Source organism: Parasteatoda tepidariorum, chromosome 10 (assembly GCF_982258835.1).
Source record: "Parasteatoda tepidariorum strain Cologne lab strain chromosome 10, Ptep-v5.0, whole genome shotgun sequence".
In the NCBI taxonomy this organism is placed as follows: Eukaryota; Metazoa; Arthropoda; class Arachnida; order Araneae; family Theridiidae; genus Parasteatoda; species Parasteatoda tepidariorum.
In genome coordinates this window covers 2,518,122-2,539,975 of record NC_141764.1, presented here as the reverse complement: position 1 = coordinate 2,539,975, position 21,854 = coordinate 2,518,122, and the positions used below count along the sequence as shown (strand labels likewise).

At 29.7% G+C, this 21,854-nt stretch overlaps 2 protein-coding genes across 5 annotated transcripts in view; one reads left to right on the top strand and one right to left on the bottom strand.

Annotated features, from left to right (window-relative positions):
* The window catches only part of LOC107436223 (paired amphipathic helix protein Sin3a), an 81,961-nt gene extending 77,245 nt beyond the window's left edge, over positions 1-4,716 (bottom strand). Inside the window, exons 1-2 of one of the 3 annotated variants that reach the window (XM_071184170.2) lie at positions 4,458-4,668; positions 3,617-3,786 (exon numbers count right to left, since the gene is read on the bottom strand). The gene's annotated coding sequence lies outside the window, so the exon portion shown is untranslated. Of the gene's footprint in view, positions 1-3,616; positions 3,787-4,457 lie in introns of all 3 variants that reach the window. The other 2 variants (XM_016047850.5, XM_071184171.2) reach the window with 2 other exon arrangements.
* LOC107436224 (uncharacterized) overlaps positions 1-21,854 on the top strand; it is a 52,604-nt gene that overhangs the window by 8,665 nt on the left and 22,085 nt on the right. Inside the window, exons 1-2 of one of the 2 annotated variants that reach the window (XM_087153874.1) lie at positions 11,841-12,348; positions 18,382-18,441. The gene's annotated coding sequence lies outside the window, so the exon portion shown is untranslated. Of the gene's footprint in view, positions 1-11,840; positions 12,349-18,381; positions 18,442-21,854 lie in introns of those variants that run through there. The other variant, XM_087153873.1, reaches the window with a different exon arrangement.

Below are 21,854 nucleotides of genomic sequence, written 5' to 3'. Positions count from 1 at the left end.
CCAAAACTAATTAGACATCAGCGGAATTAAATAAAAAACATTTAACAACCATCTTATTCATTGCATCTAAAATCATTTTCATTTACTCCTATTTTAACTTCTCCTTTCCCTAAAACATGATCACCAAAAAAAAAAACAAAAAAAAAAATTGAAGACCTTTGCACTCAATGTTCAGTTTTGTATGAATAAGACCAAAAGTATTGTTTCCAATGATGCTCACAGTCTAGAGCAGTGATTCTCAACCTTTTTTTTCGTTGCGGCACACTTTTAACGATTTTGAAATTTGACGGCACACAATGAAAAAATTAGATTAAAAGTTGTTTAATTACCTATTTTACACTGTGGTAAATAGTTTGTGATAATAATTTTGAATGTGGAATAAAATAATATGCACTACAAAATCACATTTATTAAGGGATTAATTATTTCTTTCGACCAATTTTTTATTAGTTAGTAACAGTTATTTTTTTGCTAGTTATAAATTGTTAGCTTGTTTTCTATAATTATTAACTGTTTTTTTTTTTATTTCTTGTTGACCAGTTTTTTTGCTAATTATTAATTGTTAGCTTAATTTTTGTTAATTATCCTTTGTTAATTTGTTTTTTATATATTTGTTTTTTTAGTTATTCTTTGTTAGTTTGCTTACTAATTGCATAGCTTACTTTAATGATCAGCTCTTACAACATTTTTTAAAATTGTGTGCTAAACACTTCCATCTTATTTTAAGATTGTCAGAGACAATAAAATCGCCGACGAAGATGCTATCACGCTGTTAAAGCGTGGGAAAATTATGAAAAGTATATATATATACACTTTTCTTTATTTTAAACTTTACTCATAATAAAAAAAAGCATTATAATTTTTATTGCATCATTTCTAATATTTGGCGGCACATTTTAAGAATTTGGCGGCACACAAAAGTGCCGCGGCACAGTGGTTGAGAATCACTGGTCTAGAGAGTAGAGGTGCTGAAGCTATTATAACATATGAAAATAACTATCTAAGAAATGTACTAAATAGTAATAGTAATTTAATTAAACTCTCAAATTGATTGATTGAAGAAATAATTAACTCATTTATACAAACATTTATACTTTTTATAATTATTTCACATTAATATAATTAACATTAGATCACTAATATTCACGTACATGTAAGCCAATGAAAATTCTTAGAGGATAAATACTCCTATAAACAAAGTTTGTTTTTTTTTTTCAAAAATTTTTAGCTATTTTTCTTTAGTGCAAAAAACTTTTCCAAAATATTTTTGGAAAATAAAGTATATGTAAGAAAAAAAATCTTTTGATTTTTCTTGAATTTAACAAGCCTATCTGTTACAAAATAGAAATCAAAATATATTGAAATAATTGATTATATTAAATTTAAGGAATTTAAACTAAATTGACTTAACAAGAAAATTTTTTGAAAAGGCGACATTTTTGAACAAAAAATTTCCCCATGCCAACCCAAATTCCCTACAAAGCCTTGTTCACACATCCCTTGAATATAATTAATGACAAATATTGAAAATAAATAAAAAATATTGGCAAACACTGTAATTTAATACTTATTCTAAAAAATCTGCCTAAATGGCAACATTAGGTAAATTTTTTAGAAAAGAATCTGCCTAATTAATTAAAAACAATATTTAGTTTATATATAAGCAATATATAGGAGGACGGATTTCGCCATTTTTCAACACTTTTCAACAGGTTTTTGAAATGTCAAAAATCAAACCATGATCACCTATGAAAAATGTAGCCAAAATCATTGAACCTATTAAATGGTTTTTCAATTGGTACTCTTAACATTTTAAGACTATAACTATTCAGTTTATATTGTACATATTAACTATGAATTGCTAATTATCAATCTAAATATTGATTCTTTTATGTTACAATTCAGGCAGATTTTTTAGATTAAAGTGTCTGCTAATAATTGTTTAATTTCAGTTGTTCTTATTAATTCTCATTATTTGTTGTTATTAATTATACTGATAGCGCAAGCAAGGCTTTGGGGGAAATCCAGACAGCCATTGGGAAATTTTTACTCTAAGAAAATTCCTACAAAACTTTGTTAAAAAATGTGTAGTTTTGCAAAAAAAAAAAAAATTTAAAAAAAAAAGAACATGGGTAAATTTGTGTATTTATTAGCTTGGATTATTTAACTTAATAAGTACAGGGTATCTGCTACATTTTAGATTTTCGAATTCATGACTAATTCCATGAATTTCACAGAAGTTTAAAAGATAATTCACTCTAGAAATGTTTTTTCTCTCAATTTTTTGAAAGAATACCATAATTTTTAACGAACATGAAAAAAACATTTCATATTTTAATCAAACATGACTGTGAGTGGGGATTTTGTAACAAATTCAGATATTCAGAGCCAAATGAAATTTGAGGGGGAGGGAATTTCATTTTAAATTAATTGAAATTTTTATTATTCTATAATACATACGATCGTTTATTCAATATATTTTGATTTCTATTACTTTATAACACAATTGATCCTTATTCAAGAACTGTAAAATCAAATGAATTTTTTTCTTATACGAACTTTATTTTCCAAAAATATTGCGGAGAAATTTCTGCACTGTTGCTTATATGTGCACAATAAAAATGAAACCACCCCATATAACTTTTTATTCGTTGATTGGATCTTCATATTCTAGGACACAATGGTTCAAAGGAGAGATCTCAAATGTGCTAAATAATGAGTGCAGACAATATATTAAGTTACAAAACAAGATAAACACACTTTCTCCGAATAAACAAGTTTTGATTTTGACAGATTCGGATTTTTGATCCTCAAATAGTAGTCGAATCTGGGAAATAGGGTACTAATAGTTTGGTTAAAAGAGAGGTCTAAAATTTGGGCCACTCAATTTTACCCCACGTCTCAAGAACTTTTTTAGCTTATTGCACACATTTATAAAACTCATTTATCCAAATCTATGCAAAATATAACTTTTAATAAATTTTTATTATTTTTTATCCTTCCATATGATAATAATAGTAAAAATTTTTGATTGCAATGTATAAAATTTTTTACATTATGATAAAGAATGTACGCAAAATATAAAATTAGTCTGTGAAACAGTTTTTGAGAAATCAAAAAATACAACTTTTTCAAAATCCTTTGGTCCTCTTTTTATCTTGCAAATTCTGCTTGAATATTTCCAACGTTAGTGAAGTGTGTTCACCACTATAAAATCATAATTCCTATTCACTAGTACATAAGACATCTATGAAAAGGTACCCAGGAGGTGGATAATGTCACAAGTCAACTGTTCAACGGGGAATCCATTGAAGTAAGAGTGTTCAAATCGACATAGCCGCTGCTTCTGAGAAGGTTCACATTAGTCAATCTTCATCTACGAAAAAGTACCCTGACATAGAAGCGAGTTAACGTGTCTTATATACTAGTGAATAGGAATTATATTTGCATAGCGATATATATACACAATGTTCTTTTAAATGAGTTCAAAGATTTAATTAAATTAATATTTATTGCAGCTCAGAATCAATTGAAAGAATAGTTTCAAACTTATTCACACAAAAGTGAAAAAAGTATTCAAAGTATTAAAAAAAAAAAAAAACATGTAGAAGCTTACCCAAATTAAGATTTTAGAATCCTGATCGGTTGGAGAGTTTTTGCCAAGTCTTGACAAATTCAGAGCAGCAGCCGTTGAGAAATTTAAAAAAAAGGGAGATTTTCGTATTGTGATCTGTGGCAGAATAATTGCCAAGTCATGGAAACTTCCGGGCAGTGGCCCGCGAGAAACTAAAAAAAAAACATCACAGCAAGGGATCAATTCTAAAGGTATAACTCGTAGCCACCCACGGCAAACATCTACATGTTTTTTTTTTAAATTTGCAAGTTTAAAATCTAATTGGCACCTTGGTGATTGTAGTTGACAAGACAGATCAGGATAAAGAAATCTCTCTCTGAAGAGAACCAACTTGAAAGGTATAACTCACAGCCACCCCCTGGGTATGTTTATTCTTTTAAAATTGTAAGTTTCAAATCCATTTGGGGCGAAAGATCACGATACGAAAATATCCTTCGCCTAGGGGTGGCTTTGAGTTGTTCCCCTTCTAAGATGTATTTTTTTAACTTTTGCGGGACGCTTCCTGTAAATTGACGATTATTTTGCCCCGATATGAATATCTTCCCGGTACCTGTACAACTTACAAATTTAAAAAAAAAATAATAACTAAACGATTTTTTACAATATCTCAACGAAATACTGATTATGAATAATCAACAATTTAAAATCTACGTGCAAAATTATGAATTTTTTATATGAATTTTAAGAAATTAACACTGATTTCAATTTTGTTACAGAAATCTCAACTTAAATAACACCACCGAGTTAATTGAAATTGTTTAAAAACGATAGATAAAATGAAATGTCAAGATATTAAAAATAAGTTTGTTTTGATGCTATTTACCTGAACAAAGACAGCTACATTTATCTGTATGTTTAAAAAATACAAACTTGAAAACTGACACACTTGAAACAATTTGAGAGCTACATGAACCATGTACTTTTGCACTTTTTATCGTTTACGTTAGAAATGAAGCTTAAACTGCATTCGATCGCCATAGCAGCCACAAAGCAACTATAAACGTAAAACGTCACAAGCTGCCGATACTTGGAACGCTTCCAACCAATGGTATCCATTTTGTGCTGAAAATAAAATCAGAATTAATAAATTATCTGAAATTTCGCGATCGTATGGTCTGAATGCGCCATCTAGGGAGTTAGATGTTTACAACCAGTTAAATGTTTATGGAGCGTTTTCACTGCAAATAAGTCGCGCATGCAGTAAGAGTCTGGGCCAAAGACATGGAGTCTAGAGTGCCGCTTTAGGATCCATGACCAAAGAGTATAGAAAGAAATCTATTGCTTTGAATACGAAATTAACGAGGAAAACTGTGCGGTGTGCAAAAAATATTTGCAATCGGTATGCCTTCGAGTGCTGGATTGGTATCTCGTAAAAATGTGATGTCGCCCGTTAATGCACAAACTTTTCGATCAGCTGGTGCCATTCCCTTCGTTACCACAAATGTTAGCGAGCTTGTACTTGGCATGTGGTATGAATCCTACAACAAAGTTTATGGACGCAGCAGGGACGTTTGTTGCAGCAGGACAGGAAGTTTATAAGTTGGTAGAGCCTTACTCGTTGGGTAGAGCTATGGGACATCCTAATATTTTAAGAAATCAATTATGTTGTAAACAAGACGCTGATGATTAGTGTTGTTGTTGTAGTTCATTTACGTCGCACTAGAGCTGCACAATGGGCCATTGGCGACGGTCTGGGAAACATCCCTGAGGATGATCCGAAGACATGCCATCGCAATTTTGATCCTCTGCAGAGGGGATGGCACCCCCGCTGATGATGAGTGTAATCTAGCTAATATCTAGTTATTATTTTTCTCTCTGAACTAAAATATTATTCTAAAATGGCTTTCAGACAAGATTCTTGGTAAGAATGTGCTAATTTCTATTTTTATTCTTATATATGTATGATATAAGTCGTATCGGGACACCGTCATGTCCATGTAAATAATGCTCAGTTTCTAGACTTTATTTATTATTCACATTTCTAACGGATCATTGCCAGTTGCATAATTCTAAATGTTATTTCTTTTATATTTACCCCCTTTTATGTTTTCTTTTATTCATATCTAAAAGCAAGATCACCCATCTACACTGGTGTGCAAAACTTAAGCGACAAGTGGTTTTTCGGCCACAGTTCCCCAACAAAGTATAAGATAGCCATGAAAGTGCAGTATAATATGCACGTAATTCAGTAGAGAGATTATTTGTATGGAAATTTTAGAAATAAAACGTCGTAGGTGATGTAAGTGTACGTAAACCTTGTGGGTCGGCTCGCGCAGGTCAAAGCTGTGATAAAAGGATGAAGAGCACCGTAGTTAAAGACATTCGCTGCATGCGCAAGTGATTTGTTTTGTGAAACATGTCTTTAAGAAATCATTTAGACGACTTTACTCGAGGAAGAATGATTGGGAAGCTTGAAGAGGGGCGTAGTGTGACCAGTGTCGCCGAAGAGTTCGGTATCAACAAAAGTATTGTTTCTCCTGTTGGAATGCCTTTAAAACTACTGGTACAGCTGTTCGGAAGGTTGGTGGTGGCCGTCCAAGGAAAAAAAAACACCAAGAGATGACCGTTACATTGTCCTCCAGGCGAAAAGAAACCGTTTTCAGTCAGCGAGCGCCATATCTCAGCAACCGTGCACAGCCACAGGACGACAAGTATCAAGATTTACAGAGGCCAGACGCCTCCACAAAGGTGGCTTATTAGCTAGACCTCCTGAACGCTGTATACCTTTAAAAGTTAGCCATCGGCGGCACCGTTTAGAATGGTGCAGAGAACACGAAACCTGGACACCTCATCAATGGAGTCGCGTCCTCTTCACAGATGAGAGTCGTTTTAGTGCTACAAGCGATTCTCAACGTCAGTTGATCTGGAGAGAGGTTGGAGCTCGATTTCATCCCAATAACATCGCGGAAAGAGATCGTTACGGTGGTCCTGGAGTTGTCGTCTGGGGTGGCATTATGTTGAACGGGCGGACTGAGCTTCAGATCTTCGACCGAGGTTCTGTAACTGGAGACCGCTACTGCAATGAGGTAATCCTACCCCATGTGCGTCTGTTCCGAGAGGCCATTGGACCAGACTTCATTTTTATGGATGACAATGCCCAGCCATACCGTACTGCTAATGTTCAAGAGCTACTGGAAAGTGAAGATATCACACGAATGGATTGGCCAGCTCACTCTCCAGATCTAAATCCCATACAGCATGTGTGGGATGCATTAGGGAGACGTCTTGCGACACGACAGTATCCTCCCGGTAACACCCATCAGCTGAAAGATGCGTTAAAGGAGGAATGGAGACGTTTACCCCAAGAACTCCTGGATAATCTAGTGCTTAGCATGGAGAGCCGATGCCAAGCAACAATTACAGTAAGGGGAGGGCATATCCCATACTAGGGATCATCTGCCAGCTGTACTTACGCTTCTTCAGGCAATCATGTGTAACGCCACTATATGTCAAATAAAGCCTTTTTTTGTTCCATACCCTACTTTAAGCTTTATATTCATTTCTGCTCCATTATTCTTTTACCATCGTTTAAGTACAAAATAATGTATATCATATTCAAATTTCATGTCAATCGGATGATTTCTTGTAGAGTTATGACAAAAAACGTACTTGTTGCTTAAGTTTTGCACACCAGTGTAATTTTTGTCATTATGAAAGGTGAAAAAAGTCTTTCAAGTAGACTGAAAAAGAAAGAATAATATTATTTTGGCAGAATGTTTTTTGAATGGCTTGGAAATAAATTTGGTTCTGTGATATATGACAAATATCACATACTGTAGTCTTTTTGTGGGAAGATATCCATGTCTTAACTTGTGCCAAAAAAGTTGCAAATTTGGCGACAACGAGAGTCTTTTAATGATTATAGAAAGGGACAAACTCGTAGCCAAATCACGACTTTTTGTTAATTTTTGAACTATTGCAAGAACAAAAATTCTTTTACACCTTTATCATGGTAGTTAGTGCAAACAGGTGCTGATAAGAAGATATCCTACTGCTTTAAGAACATACTTTTTTAAACTTTATTCTATGTTATTTTCTCTTCTAGGTTTTGTACCTTGTAGATTGTTTAGGTCAGAAAATTTTGATTATGTGATCAAATTGCAACTCCTTTTAGAACTTTGTAATTTGTATTTGCGAGGCTATAGTTCAAATTTGAAAACATCAGCTAGTCTAAAAGTGGTTAAAAGTTAGTTAATATTGTTATGTTAACTATAGGGTTGGAACCAAATGATGTTAAAAATATTGAATAATTTTATTGTACTGATATTAAATAGAAAATGATAAATACACAATTATGATAAACACTATAGGTGAAAGTTTGCATTAAAAATGTTGAATTCGAATTGACTACCATCTTCATCGATTATTAATGATAATCTCTTACGCCATTGTCCGAAGCCGGCACGAATCATTTTAAAAGATAATTTTTCCCATTCACATAACCAAGGGGCTCTGAGAGTGTTCTGTGCTGCTTAGCATTAACTATAGAATCCCCCAAGCACAATAGTTTAAAGGATTTAGATCCAGTGAAGATGGGGGCCACTGTTCTGGCTCAATGAATTCCGAAAGACTGAGGCAAGCCTATCTTGTTTTGACACGGTATAACGGTGCAGAATCTTGCTGAAATATTCTATCAATTTTGGAATGCAATCTGTCAACATGTGGCGATAAATGTGTTGCCAATGCTTCCTTTCTGTAATATTTAGCATTGATTTTCCCTCCGATATCAATAAATTTCGGAGGAAATTTTCTTACACTACACTACAGCCCAAACCAGTAGGTACTGAATTTTTGTTCTGAAAGTGTTGCACAATTTGTACACTTTCTGATATATCATCAAAGCTTGTTGAGTATACAACATTATTTTTAGCATTATAACGTTGCTCTGCGCAAAATATTTTCTCAGAAAAGATTATTCTGTCAACACATTTGTTACTGTGCCGACTCAGCGATTTCTTATATTTTTGTAACCTTTTCTAATTTCTGTGTTGTCAAACCTCGAACTTTTGATCAGGGCTAAAACGAGGTTTTCATTTAATATAACTTGGATAGTTCTCCGACTGGCGTTCTCTTCAGCAGCCATTTTATTAACAACAAACTATTGCGGATTTCTTCGTATCTTTTCTCGGATTCCTTTAATGCGCTATTTTGAACAAACTGAGCGTGGACGAGCAGACATTGGTCGATCTTTACAGCTATCTCTATCCAATAATCGGTTGAAAGTTCTATATATAAATGTTTTATTAAACCCAAGAAATTTTAATCGCTTGAAGATTCTACCTGCAGAAGATACGCAATCAAAAAGCTGTTTAGACTGCAAACTTCCTTAAATTTATTCTAAATGTTTAAGCAAAAATTGTCTGCCCTTCTAGGAAGAACCACTCATAGGAATAGAGAGAGACAAATTGTTTTACTAAAGAATTCATATTTTTTGAGTGTCACAGTATTTAGTATCCACCCTGTACTTAACGAAGATTCTTTTGATGAGTAGCGTAAAAAAAAGTTTTTGATATCAAACACTAAATATCTATTCATTAATGCATATTTCATTTAGGATGATTTCATATAATTCTTGTGAAAGTCTTGCTAGAGAAATCATGGAAAAGATATTTTATTGTAATCAGCAACCTAAAAATAGCGTAGCCAGTGGTAAGGTTAGTTCCTTTCAAAATTTTATCTAGTTTTTGTTGCTGTTGTTGAAAATTCCTTTAGTCATGTTGTTGCTCTACATATCCATTGGCTAAGATTGGTTGGGGGTAATTATTTCAAACTTTTTAATATCTCCTTTACAACAAAATAAAGTAAAATTTTTCGGGAATTTTCTGACTTACTAAGAAAATAGAAAAAGTGGCTATAGTTATCCAACTAAAAATCTGAAAGAGTTAATCTAATTTTGAACCCATATGACTAAAATATGTTTTTGTTGTAATTTCTATCTTAATGTGTAATTATTGATTGGACAGTTATGACCACTAACAGTGGCGTGCCAGCCGGGGGGGCAGAGGGGGCAGTCGCCCCCTCTGAAATTTTAGTGAGGGGGCAAACAATATATTTCGCCCCTCCTGAAATTTAAACATTCGAGAAAATAAAATCAAGTAAAATTCTCCTAGTTAAAAATAGTCAAAAAGTAAAATTTTAGAAAAAAGTAACTTTTTAGTTGAACTTTGTAGCTATTTTCCAAGTAAAAAATCCTAATTTTCCTCTGAAATTAAAGTAAGAGGTTATAATAAATATGAAGGCAAGAAATAAATTTAGGTAAAATTGGTAATTTTAGGAAAAAACAAATTTTTTTTTGATTATTACCTTATATAAACCTTATTGTCTTCTGAAATTTAATAAAAGGGCCTATATTGCGTTTCGCCCCTTCTGAAATTTAGACATTCACAAAAATAAAGTCAATTTAAATTAGTAAACTTAAAGGAAGAAAAAAACTTTTTTCAACTTTGAAGCGATTTTCTAAGAAAAAAACTTTATTTAATTCTGAAATTTAAATAAAGGGTGAGTAATGTACTTCGCCCCTCTTGAAATTTTGCCATTCGTGATAGTAATGTCAAGTTAAATTGATAACTTCAGAAAAAATTAACCATTTCGTTTTCAACTTTAAGGTTATTTTCGAAATCAAAAATTACTTATTTTACTGTGAATTTAAATTGAGGGGGCGAATAACGTGCTTCGCCTCTTCTGAAATTTAGCCATTCTTGAAAACATAGTTAAGTTCAATTGGTAATTTCAGAAGACGAAAAAGAACTTTTTCTCAACTTTGAAGTTTTTATAAAAAAAAATGTAAGAAAAAAAAACACTATTTTCTTTTGAAATTCAATTGAGGGGGCGAATAGTGTGCTTCGCCCCTTCTAAAATTTAGCCATTCGTGAAAATAAAATTAAGTTGGTAATTTGGAAGAAAAAAAAAGAACTTAAAAAAAAAAAAAAAAAAAAAAAATTGTCTTAAATTTAATTGAAGAGGCGAATAGTGTACTTAGCCATTTATAAAATTTAGATATTCATGAGAATGAAGTCAAGTTCAGTTGGTAACTTTAGACAAAAAGATCCATTTCTTTTTCTACTTTAAAGCTATTTTCGAAATTAAAAACTTTATTTTACTGTGAATTGAAATTGAGGGGGCGAATAATGTGCTTCACCCCTTCTGAAATTTTGCCATTCGTGAAAATAAAGTTAAGTTAAATTGGCAATTTTAGAAAGAAAAAAAAAGAGCCCTTTTTAAACTTTAGTTTTTTTTTTTTTTTTTTTTAAGCACTATTTTCTTTTGAAGTTTAATTGAGTGATATTTAGACATTAGACCCCTTTTGATATTTAGACACTCATGAGAATGAAGTCAAGTTAAATTGATAACTTTAGGAAAAAAGCACTATTTTTTCACCTTTAAAGCTATTTTCTAAGTAAAAAACTTTATTTACCTCTGAAATTTAATTGAAGGGTGAAAAATGTGCTTCGCCCCTTCTGAAATTTAGCCATTCGTGAAAATAATGTCAAGTTAAATTGATAACTTTAGAAAAAAAGCCCTATTTTTTTTTCTACTTTAAAGTTATTTTCGAAATCAAAAACTTTATTTTACTGGGAATTTAAATTAAGGGAGCGAAAAATGTGCTTCGCCCCTTCTGAAATTTAGCCTTTCGTGAAAATAAAGTTAAATTGGTAATTTTAGAGAAAAAAAAATTTCAACTTTAAAGTTTTTTTTTTAAACATTTTTTTCCTCTGAAATTTAATTGAGGGGGCGAATAGTGTTCTTAGCCACTTCTGAAATTCGGAAATTCGTGAGAATGAAGTCAAGTTAAATTGGTAACTTTTGAAAAAAAGTACTGTTTTTTTTCTACTTTAAAGCTATTTTTGAAATTAAAACTTTTATTTTCCTCTGAAATTTAATTGAAAGGCGAATAATTTGCTTTGCCCTTATTGAAATTTAAACATTCGTGAGAATAAAATTAAGTTAAATTGGTAATTTCAGAAAAGAAAAAAAACTGTCTAAAAAACTTTCTTAAGACAAAGACTTTTTTTCACGTATAACTTTCTATATAATTAAAAGAAAATCTCATCCCAACTTCATCTCTTTTGCCCTTCCCTGGCGGAAAGAGTAATAAAATGCAACCTTCACTGATAAAAATTGGTTTCAAAGCCACCCCTGACTTTCAACAATTTCCTTTCCACCCACTTTGGCATATAATTCTGGTGGCCAAACCCCCCACAAAGACAGTTATTTCACTCCTCAAAAACAGCCACCTCATGTTACACGCAGTGGGTAAAAGTACTTTGCTTCTTAAATTTTCATTTTTATGGCCTTTTGCTCCTTTGTCCTCTTTTTAAAATGTCAGATATCCACAGAAACATATCTTATTTGGATATCTCTTCGTAAATCGTCTCAAGCAAGCAATTATCTAGATTTTCTGAGAAAACAGGTGTTTTAAGCTTTTAAGGGATCTAAACTGGGGAGGACTTGTTGACATTTTCTCTGGTCTGGTCTTTTTGTGATGAGACATTTCTTAGACTAACGTAAATAAACGCTCTCTGCTAAAAAAAATTTTTAGCTCTTTTAATTACATAATTTAAGTTATCAATTTCAAAAGAAAGCATATTTTTTTATTTTGTTTAATTGTTTTAAATTATTTGGTTGTTTTTTTTGTTGTTGTCGTTGTCGTTATTTTTTTTACATCAGTTTGACAGATTAAATAACAAGGAAACGTAAAATAGATATCGAAGGAGGTAAGCAAATGTTTTCATTTCATTAAATTATTTAATGCTTTAATAATTATGCATTTATGTACTATTTGAATTGTTTCAGATAGTTGTTCGTATATCAAATACATTTAAATAGTACATTAGTTCATGATTTTACCGTCCGTTTGTTGGTGTATGGATTAGTTTATGTTACGAATTTAATTTTTTTTAATTGTTAAATAATATTTTGAATTCTTTTTACTTTTAAAAACTTTGTTTTTATTCGAAAATGAAATTCAACCTTTAATTTTTTAAGAAAATCCTAGTCAATAAAAAAATAATAAATAAAGTACCTTGAAATAAAAAATTTATTTTCGTATTTTCGATTATTCTTTCAACTTTTAGGAGGTACATTTTAATATCGGTTCCTTAAGATCATCAATGTCTTTATTTTATTGAAATTAATTTTCTTCTGCTCTTTTGGCACAAAAGTGATATTCATTGAAGATTAATATACTAAAAATAAATAAATAAAAAGGACCGAAAAACTATTGATTGTAAAAACAGGAAAATAACACGATTGAGAATGCATCATATCAGCTCTGAAAGGTGTTTTCCTTTTTCTAATTTTTTAAATTTACTATTTTATTTTTATCTTATATGATAACTATTATTATATTATGTATATCATATGATTACGTAGAGCAGAACTCTAACACCAAATCTGTTATACATTTACTCTCTCTCTCTCTCTCATGTGAAATAAACCAATTAAAAAAAAACATTATACACCAACAATAATTTGCATAAATAAGGATAATTCGTTTAAATAATGATAATTTTTATTTTAATATAAACAAATTAACTACCATTTTTATTTTTAACAATAAAAATGTTAAAAAATTATTCTTTAAAAAAGGTTTATTAAAAATTTTCATAATATTTTATTATTCTCAGTAATAAAAACTTTAATTAAACAAAAAACTTATTTTTAAGAATGGGGCAATATTGGAGGGTAAAACACATTCCGTAACATAGGAGGGGAAAAAATTATCCGCGTAATTTTTGTAGTCTTTTTTTTTTTAATCATAATTTCATAGGATGCTAAAATTGTGTTAATTAACTTCGTGAAAGCTTTTTTCATGAATATTTCTTCTGAGTATTAATTTTCAAAAATTTTAATGCTGAAATTATAAATGCTGTTGATGGAGATTAAAAAATTAATGCGATCAATACTATTGTAATTCATCATTTCTTAAAAATGTGAATATTTCTCTTTATCAATTGAATATTTTTATTTTCCATTTTAAACATGACAATTACGACTTAAATCCAGATAAATTAAACTGGAACAATATGAGAAAAATACTACACATAAAACTACTTAAATTTCATTTATTTTTCCGCATTTTGTGTTATATTATATGTCATATATGTATTATGTGTTATATATATGTTATTGTGTTATATTTTTGTTTATTTTATTTTTCTCTTCAAAAATCCGAAGCAAATAAAATTCATTGTCAAGACAAGCCATTAAAAAGAATTTTTTATTTAGGAAAAAAGCTGTATAACCTTTTTCTTTGGTATTATATTTGCTCTGGAATTTCAAATAAATAAATAGTTCCCTGTCATGATTGTTTACTCATATATGACGTCGCGAATATATATATTTACATGCCTTTCTGATCAGAAGTTTCAATAGGCAAATTATTCAAAAAAGAATCTTCTTTAAAATATAGCCATATTTTTAGGTCCCTGTGCACACTGGAGTAACGTAACTTTATTTTTAGCTCGATGTCAATTATATAACTGCTGAATATTTTTTTTATAGTGGCTTTTTAAAAGGAGAGCATATGTGATACATAAAACCGTAAAACTCCATCCAATTTCTATAAAACGTGTTGAAAATTTTTAATTTGAAATCAATAAGTAATTTCATTTTTTATAACTATATATTAAACAGATTCAAGAAGTTTTATGAAATTGACACTTCATGACTTGCATTATAATTAGCTTGTTGACTAGGGATACTTTATTTAAGACTTTTTATGATTACTTTATTTATTTAATTTTAAGTTATGAGCTTCCATTGCCTATAAGTGATATATGCGCCAGTTTTATAAACTTAATTTATACAACAATACAGATATTTACCAAAATTGTCTGAAAAATTAAGTTTAAAAATAAAAATAAAGTAATAACTTAGTTAATTAAATTAGCTCCAACTGTTATTATTCTTTTTTTAATTTTACAATATCATTTAATCTAATACGTCATATGGTAACCATATTATATATAGACAGAGCTATACTTTCTTCAAAGTTTACATTTTATATTAAATCCATTTTTTGATTTTATAAAACCTTCGAAATACAATTTTCAGTGTCAGACCTGTTAATTCCATCATACCTGTCTTTCTGTATACCGGATAATAATAATAATCAGAATTAAAAATTAACTTCAGAAATTTTTTTAGAATTTTGAAATTTATGTACAAAAAAAAGTTATTTCTTATAAAATAATTTCAGAAAGCTAAAAATATGCAAAAATGAATATAGAAGTATGCACCAAAGAAAAAAATGGGATAATTTACTTTAAGAGTTCGTCTGAAAGAGAAAAAAGAAGTGCCTGGGCAAAGTAGAAATCGGGAGCCATCACCGATTTTATATTTAATACATTCAATGTCAATTTCTCTTCTACTAATCAATTTTCAGGATCTCTTAAAACGAAAATCTTCGCTTAAGTTCCAATTGTTCATGCGATTTCCTGACAATTTTGAGGAATCTCAACTAAAATTATTAATTGTAGCATTTAGAAGAAGCAAACACATATTCATCGTCGACATTGGCACCCAAATCTTAAAAAAAAGTTTAAAACATTGCTCAATTTTATAAAGAATTATTAAAATAATTGAATAGTAAATTATATTTAGTTTTTTTTTGCATCACATTATTTTTACAGAAAAGCGATAAAAACAAGGATAAAAGAAAGCTATTGTCTTTTCATATTCTAATTGGTCAGTTAAATGTGAAAATTTACGGAACATGTACAGAAACGGCTAAACCGTGCAAACACAAATTATTATTTTGTTCAAATTTAAAAGTTATTTCGTTACTTGAGTGGTGAGGTTTAGCACTTTCTTGTAATATCTCGCATGCTCACGCACTTTTAATTTTTGATTCTGTGCAGTGCAGGTAATAATTATTTATGTACGTGAACTAGCAAGAGGCTAAAGTTTTCTATTTTGTAGCAAAATCAAACAATGTATTGAGCGTAAATAAATAAATAAACAAAGCGAGCACTCTTAGATCAAACAATCGCATTTTCATAGGACTCAATTCGGATAGTTCGGAAACCTGACTTTAAATATGCGAAATAATTAGTGTAAGGGTAGACGATTTTAAGAGTCAGGAAATTTCCCCCACGAAAACGTACTTGCTTTGAATAAACTTTATTTAATCAACGTATGCAGATTCTTGACCCTTAAAATAATGGGATAGCTGTAATCTGGAAGGAAAAAAAAACAGTTCGACAATTTAGTCAGAGCAGTTCGAGCCTTTTTATGTTTGCGATTTGAATATTTTTGTTATACACAGGGCCGACGATTCTAAGGTTGTTCAGTGATGATCAGTAATCTTTTAATTTATTCCTTTTTTTTTGTGCGTCAGACATAGTTTAATGCATTTTTTGCAGGTATACCTGGCTCAGTAATTACGATTTTTGTCTGACATTATTTACTTTCTATATTTAGTCATGTATTATTGAAATGCTTTTTCCGAACATTTTAATTTTCAAACTTCGTAGTTTACTTTGATTATTTGTCAGTTATTTTTAAAAATAATTTTTTTCGGATTTTTATTTTCTCTATAATAATTTCTATTCCTCTGTCCTTGTTATTTTTCAAACATTTTTAAGCTAAATGGGAATTTTTGTGACCAGTAACTCTTTATTCTCATTAATAAAATAATAAGTCTTAATAAAAACTATGTTATAATACAAAAAATTTTTAATAAGTACAGCAAATTTTTCAGATTTAGTCTTTAATAATTTTTAGTAATAATTTTTTTAGATTTCATTTTTATCGGATTTTTGCTTTTACGCTTATGTTAATGATATTTTTGTTAATTGTTTTATCTATATTTTGTTAGAACATTTTAACTTCTTTAAATATATTTCATTCAATTTATACTTGAAAATTTTTAAATATTTTAAAAGTATATAACATACTTTCCCAATATCATTTGGTTTTTCGAAAGATTCTTTTAAATTTCCATTAGTCTTTTTCGCTCTACAATTTTGTTTCGAATAGCTATAATTCAAAAAATAATATTGCATTGTTAAGTTAAAAAAGCACGCAGCCTCTAATATACAATAAAATTTTTGGTTATAATTTTATAATGTGTTTAGATTATACTTCTGTAAATAAGAAACATATTTAAATATGGCGAGCTGGAAATTAATTCCTTCATTTGTTTTAATTTTTTCATCCCTAGTCTTTTATCATGAAAACTTAATATGATAAAGTTAATTCTACTTCGTTAAATTACTGCATATTTATATGTTTAAAATAGTTTTTTTTTCTTTGTATACATTTTAAGCTTTACCTTGGAATTAACCTGAAAAATCAGAAGACTTGTTAAAATTCAAAGTCATTTTAAAATAAGATTTAATTTTAGAAATCAATCTCTTTTACTACTTCATTTATTTTAATGTTTTTATATCTTGTGCTTATCATTAAAATTATGATAAAGTTAATTTTACATTTTTTTGTAAACTGAAAATTTATATTCATGATTAAATTCAAATCTATGCTAGGATCAAAATTTAAATAACAAGTTATTTTTAATTCAATATGTTTTTGAGGAGCGAAAAACCATTGTATGTCATTATGATTAAAATGTATCGACAAAATGTATTGCTCAGCATTAACAAGTTTAAAGGAGTAAAATTACAAAATTCATTAATTAAATTTCTTACATTTTAATACACTTTTTTTCTTTTTAATTAGTTTCTTATTGATAAATCATTTTTTGTTAACTAAATTGGTGTGGATGTAATAGTTAAATCATCGTCGTCATAAACAACGGAAATAGTTTAGATAATTACAATTAGACAAATTACAAAAAATAATACAACTAACTTTAAAATATTAAATCAAGCAAAGCTTATGACTTTGCATTGGCTCGCCCCCCCAGTCAAAAAAAAGTTGGCACGCCACTGACCACTAATACTTATATTTGAACATTGAGAAATTTTTATATTCACAGAGTTTTAAAGTTAAGTGGTGGTCATTATTGTCCATTGGAGTATCAACAAAAAATTTGAGTGCTTTTTAATATCTTCTTTAAAACAAAATAAAGTAAAATTTTTCGGGAATTTTCTGACTTACTAAGAAAATAGGAAAAGTGGTTATAGTTATCCAACTAAAAATCTGAAAGAGTTAATCTAATTTTGAACCCATATGACTAAAATCTGTTTTTGTTGTAATTTCTATCTTAATGTGTAATTATTGATTGGACAGTTATGACCACTAATGCTTATATTTGAACATTGAGAAATTTTTATATTCACAGAGTTTTAAAGTTTAGTGGTGGTCATTATTGTCAATTGGAGTATCAACAAAAAATTTGAGTGCTTTTTTTTATTGAACAGCTGCTTGTTCAAATTGAAAAGTAGATGAACTTTCAGATACCGGATGGATGTCCACAAAACATCGAAATTTGATCCAGTCCATCCACCTTAGTGGATGAGTGAGATCCACAGTTTATCCTCATCTGCTGAACATTTGTATAATGTATTTCGCATTTCTGTTTTATTTTATAATCATCGCTGAACATCCGACCCAATTTATTAATCTAATTTTTTGGAGGGGGGTATGATAACGAATGTTCAACTCCGCAGCCTTTTAATTTTGAGTATCCATTTTCTAACCGAATTCCAATTAGCATTATTTCTTTTCTTACGTGATGGGTAAAAAAAAATTTAAGAATCCAAGAAGTAATTACTTCTTAGTTTTAAACTTTTAACTTAGTTAAATTACTTTAATATGTAGTAAGTTATAATGTCTTTTTTCAGGTTCTGAAGATCGACATTCACAGTCAACCCTAATGACCAAATAATCTGCTAACTCTTCCGGTAAGTTATTGAATCTTCAGCCTAATGCATGTGCTTAAAATTCTGAGTCTGCAAAGCTTTGAGTGCACAAACCGGGGCCCCATCTACAAAATTTAGAAAGTTAAAGTATCCACTATATCCGTTACGCAGGCAATTTAACTAATGGTTCCCAAACTCCTCCCTTTTATTACACATTATTCATATAAATGACTGAAAAATATTATGTAGTAGCAAAAAATGCGTTATTTTTCATTTCTCTTCGTTTTGTGTACAAGTGTTCGTCTTGTGAACACTTCCCGATTCTCAGATAATTTTTCTGGAATTTCTGTTATTCCGCTTTTTAAACCTTTCTAACCTGCTATTCGAGCACATAAAAGTATTATCATAAAATCGCTTGGCAAATTCATCGATATTTGTCCAGATACTGGAAGATTGCAGCTTCTTCGAATGGTGAACCACTTCAGTAATGCTTCTTCAATATCCTTGTGATCTGCTTTTCTCAACATTTCAAATCATGGGTTGCAAAAACTGTTAGTCGTCGGCGGATTGATTTTCATATCCTGCCTATGTACGCGTTTCAAAACGTCACAAAATACTTTTCCGTCTTCAGCCTTCATATTCATATTAAAATCACCGTCAGGCCAATAATTATACATTAATAATAAAAAGAATATGAAAATACTTTAAATTATTATTATTATGTAAATACATTAAAAATACCTGCTAGTGAATATAAGAAATGCAGCGGTCGCCATAGTAACGCATGCAATGACGACGCATGCGCACTGTTTACTATTATTCTTGAACACAGTTGAAGAGTGCGTGGAAAAGTGTTCAAATCAAAATCCATTTTGCCGATGGGTAACATTTCGTTTCTTTTAAATAACGTCTGTTACGGAACCTGTTTTATTTTGTTTTTATTTAATTTATTTTAAAATTATTATAGTTTTTATTGATAGTAGCGAGTCTTTTTTTCTTCTTCAACAAATTGAAGAATATTTAAGGAAAAATGCCTTTGGCATGCTTGCCAATTCTTCCGAATTTACCAGAAAAATTTATTTTTATATTTAAAGTCATAGCAACTCCGGTTCATTTTGAAATTCAATTTTGAATGATTTTAACCACCACTAAAAATGAATAAGTAAAACATACCTTCAAGAGTTGACAAAATATACCAATATTTCACTTTACTGACATTAGAAAAAAAAAAATACATTTAGTTTCTCAATTCTTTTTTTTAATGGTTCAGAAACATTTTGTTTCGCAAATTCTCTACTTAAAAATTCTCATTATTAATTTAACACTGAATATACCATAACCGGTCAGAACTTTTGCATCGGAAATGCGCTTATAATCTTATCGTTTTTGCACATTTGACTTTATGACTTTTTCTAACAATTATATACAGTAAATATTCTATTATTAGTTTTTTTTTGTATTTTGTTTCCTTTGACCGAGAAAACAATTTATGCCTTTATAAGATTATCGGATCAGAAAGTTACGATATAATGCGTGTTTTACGTAGTGCATTCGATGAGTTGTACATTTTTGCAAAGACTGTTGCGTAGTGAGTTCCATCAAAATAACTGAATTCAAATTTCAAGAAAGTACCTGAAATTTTAGATTGTCGTTTTTGTGTCAGGAAAAGTGACAAAAACAAAATGTTTTGGTAAGTAGCTTATAGTTTATTTTCATGGCTTTTCTTCATTTCTAACTGATAGTTTTTACCCAGAAAAATGTCGAAACAATCAAGATAGTACAAGTTCTTAGAAGAAATAATATTAATTATAAGAATAATTACAAAATAATAATAATTAGAAGAAATATGTTTGCGGAAAATATGCAATGGAAACACTCTGTATATGTAAAAGATGCGTTAATCAATGAGTTAAAAATTCTTATTCTTTGTGTTTGTAATACATAAAAATTGTCAATAAACAATTTTGTTTAGTTATAATAAAGTTTTTTTTTTAGTTTATTTTCTTCATAACATGCATATTTTATACATTTAATCAATCATCATCATCATAAATCATCATCATAACATGCATTTATTTTATACAACATCATTTGACCGGCTACGGTAGAAATAGGTATCTATTAAATGTTTAGGGTTAAATATCCTGAGAAGAAGAAAAAAAGGTAAGAGGAGGTTGTAAGGAATGACTTAAAATCAAACTGTGTAATGTATTTATTATTCTAAAGTCCTTTAAAAATGTATTAAAAACATGTAACTATTACTATAATGCTTTACAATCATTGAGAGGGAGGCTGCACCAAATTCTATTTTTGAAAAATAAACAATCGTTTGAAGGTTGACTTTGTGAACGATCTAGTTTTCATGTGATTCTTATTTAATTATAATTTCTTTTTTACCAATATTTTAAATAATTCTATTAGAAAAACAAATAATTCACGACTTTTAAATAAACTTAGCGAACATTCTGAGTGATTTGATCGTTCGGCCTAAAATATATCAATCAAGCTCTCAATTTCTTAATGTACAATCGGAACGAACTTCCATTTTACAAATTCTTCTATTTTGCGATTTTTTTAGAGGAACCAAGAACATTTTGGTCATTTCTTCGTAAAATAACTTCCAAATAGCGAAGTAAATTTTCTATTGAAAGAACTTTTCTTCGAGATCCACTTTCCCAAAATATTTCGGAACATTTCAAACTTGTTAACGCATTTTATGGAGGAGGTGGCCTTGAATTGATTTTCGAAGCCATTTAACTGTTAGAGAAAGTAGTAAAATTTCTTTCCCTTTTTTGTTTGCATTTCAAACGGAAAACTGATTTTATCAGAAACAATTAAACTTAAGAACGCATCTGGTAATGTATGTTTAAAATTACTTTTATAATAGATGCAGCTATAATTGTATACATGAATTGAGCTTTTTTAGTTGAAAGCATATGTAGTATGATAGTGTAACACTGGATAAAGTTTTACTGTATTCTTGCTTTCCATGCAGATTTCTTTTATGACTAAGATTTTATAAAATGAATAGTAGATACTAGTTTATAAAATAAAGATGTATTAGCTGCTTTTTTTAAATTATGTCTAGTGTTAACGAATTTAAAACGTGTTTTGTGTCGTTTAAGTATTTCAAAAGACGATTTTCTATTTAACGAATTTTTCATACAAGGAATTTATAATCGGGATTGAGCGACTTCGTTCAATAGAGGTCCAAATATTTTATACGAATATTTGTTTTTATGAAAAAGTTAGCGGTGTAGCGTTGGGGAATAATTTGTATTTAAATGAAAAGTGTGTTTCAAAACAATTTACTTACATACAAAATCGTTTATTGACGAACAAAAAAGAAAAAGATTGAATATCTTCACTTTTCTCTGGAGATTAAAACCGCAACTTCTTTGTCTGTGTTCGAATAGTATCGTCTGATCATTTAGGAGCAAACTCCAAAGACATGA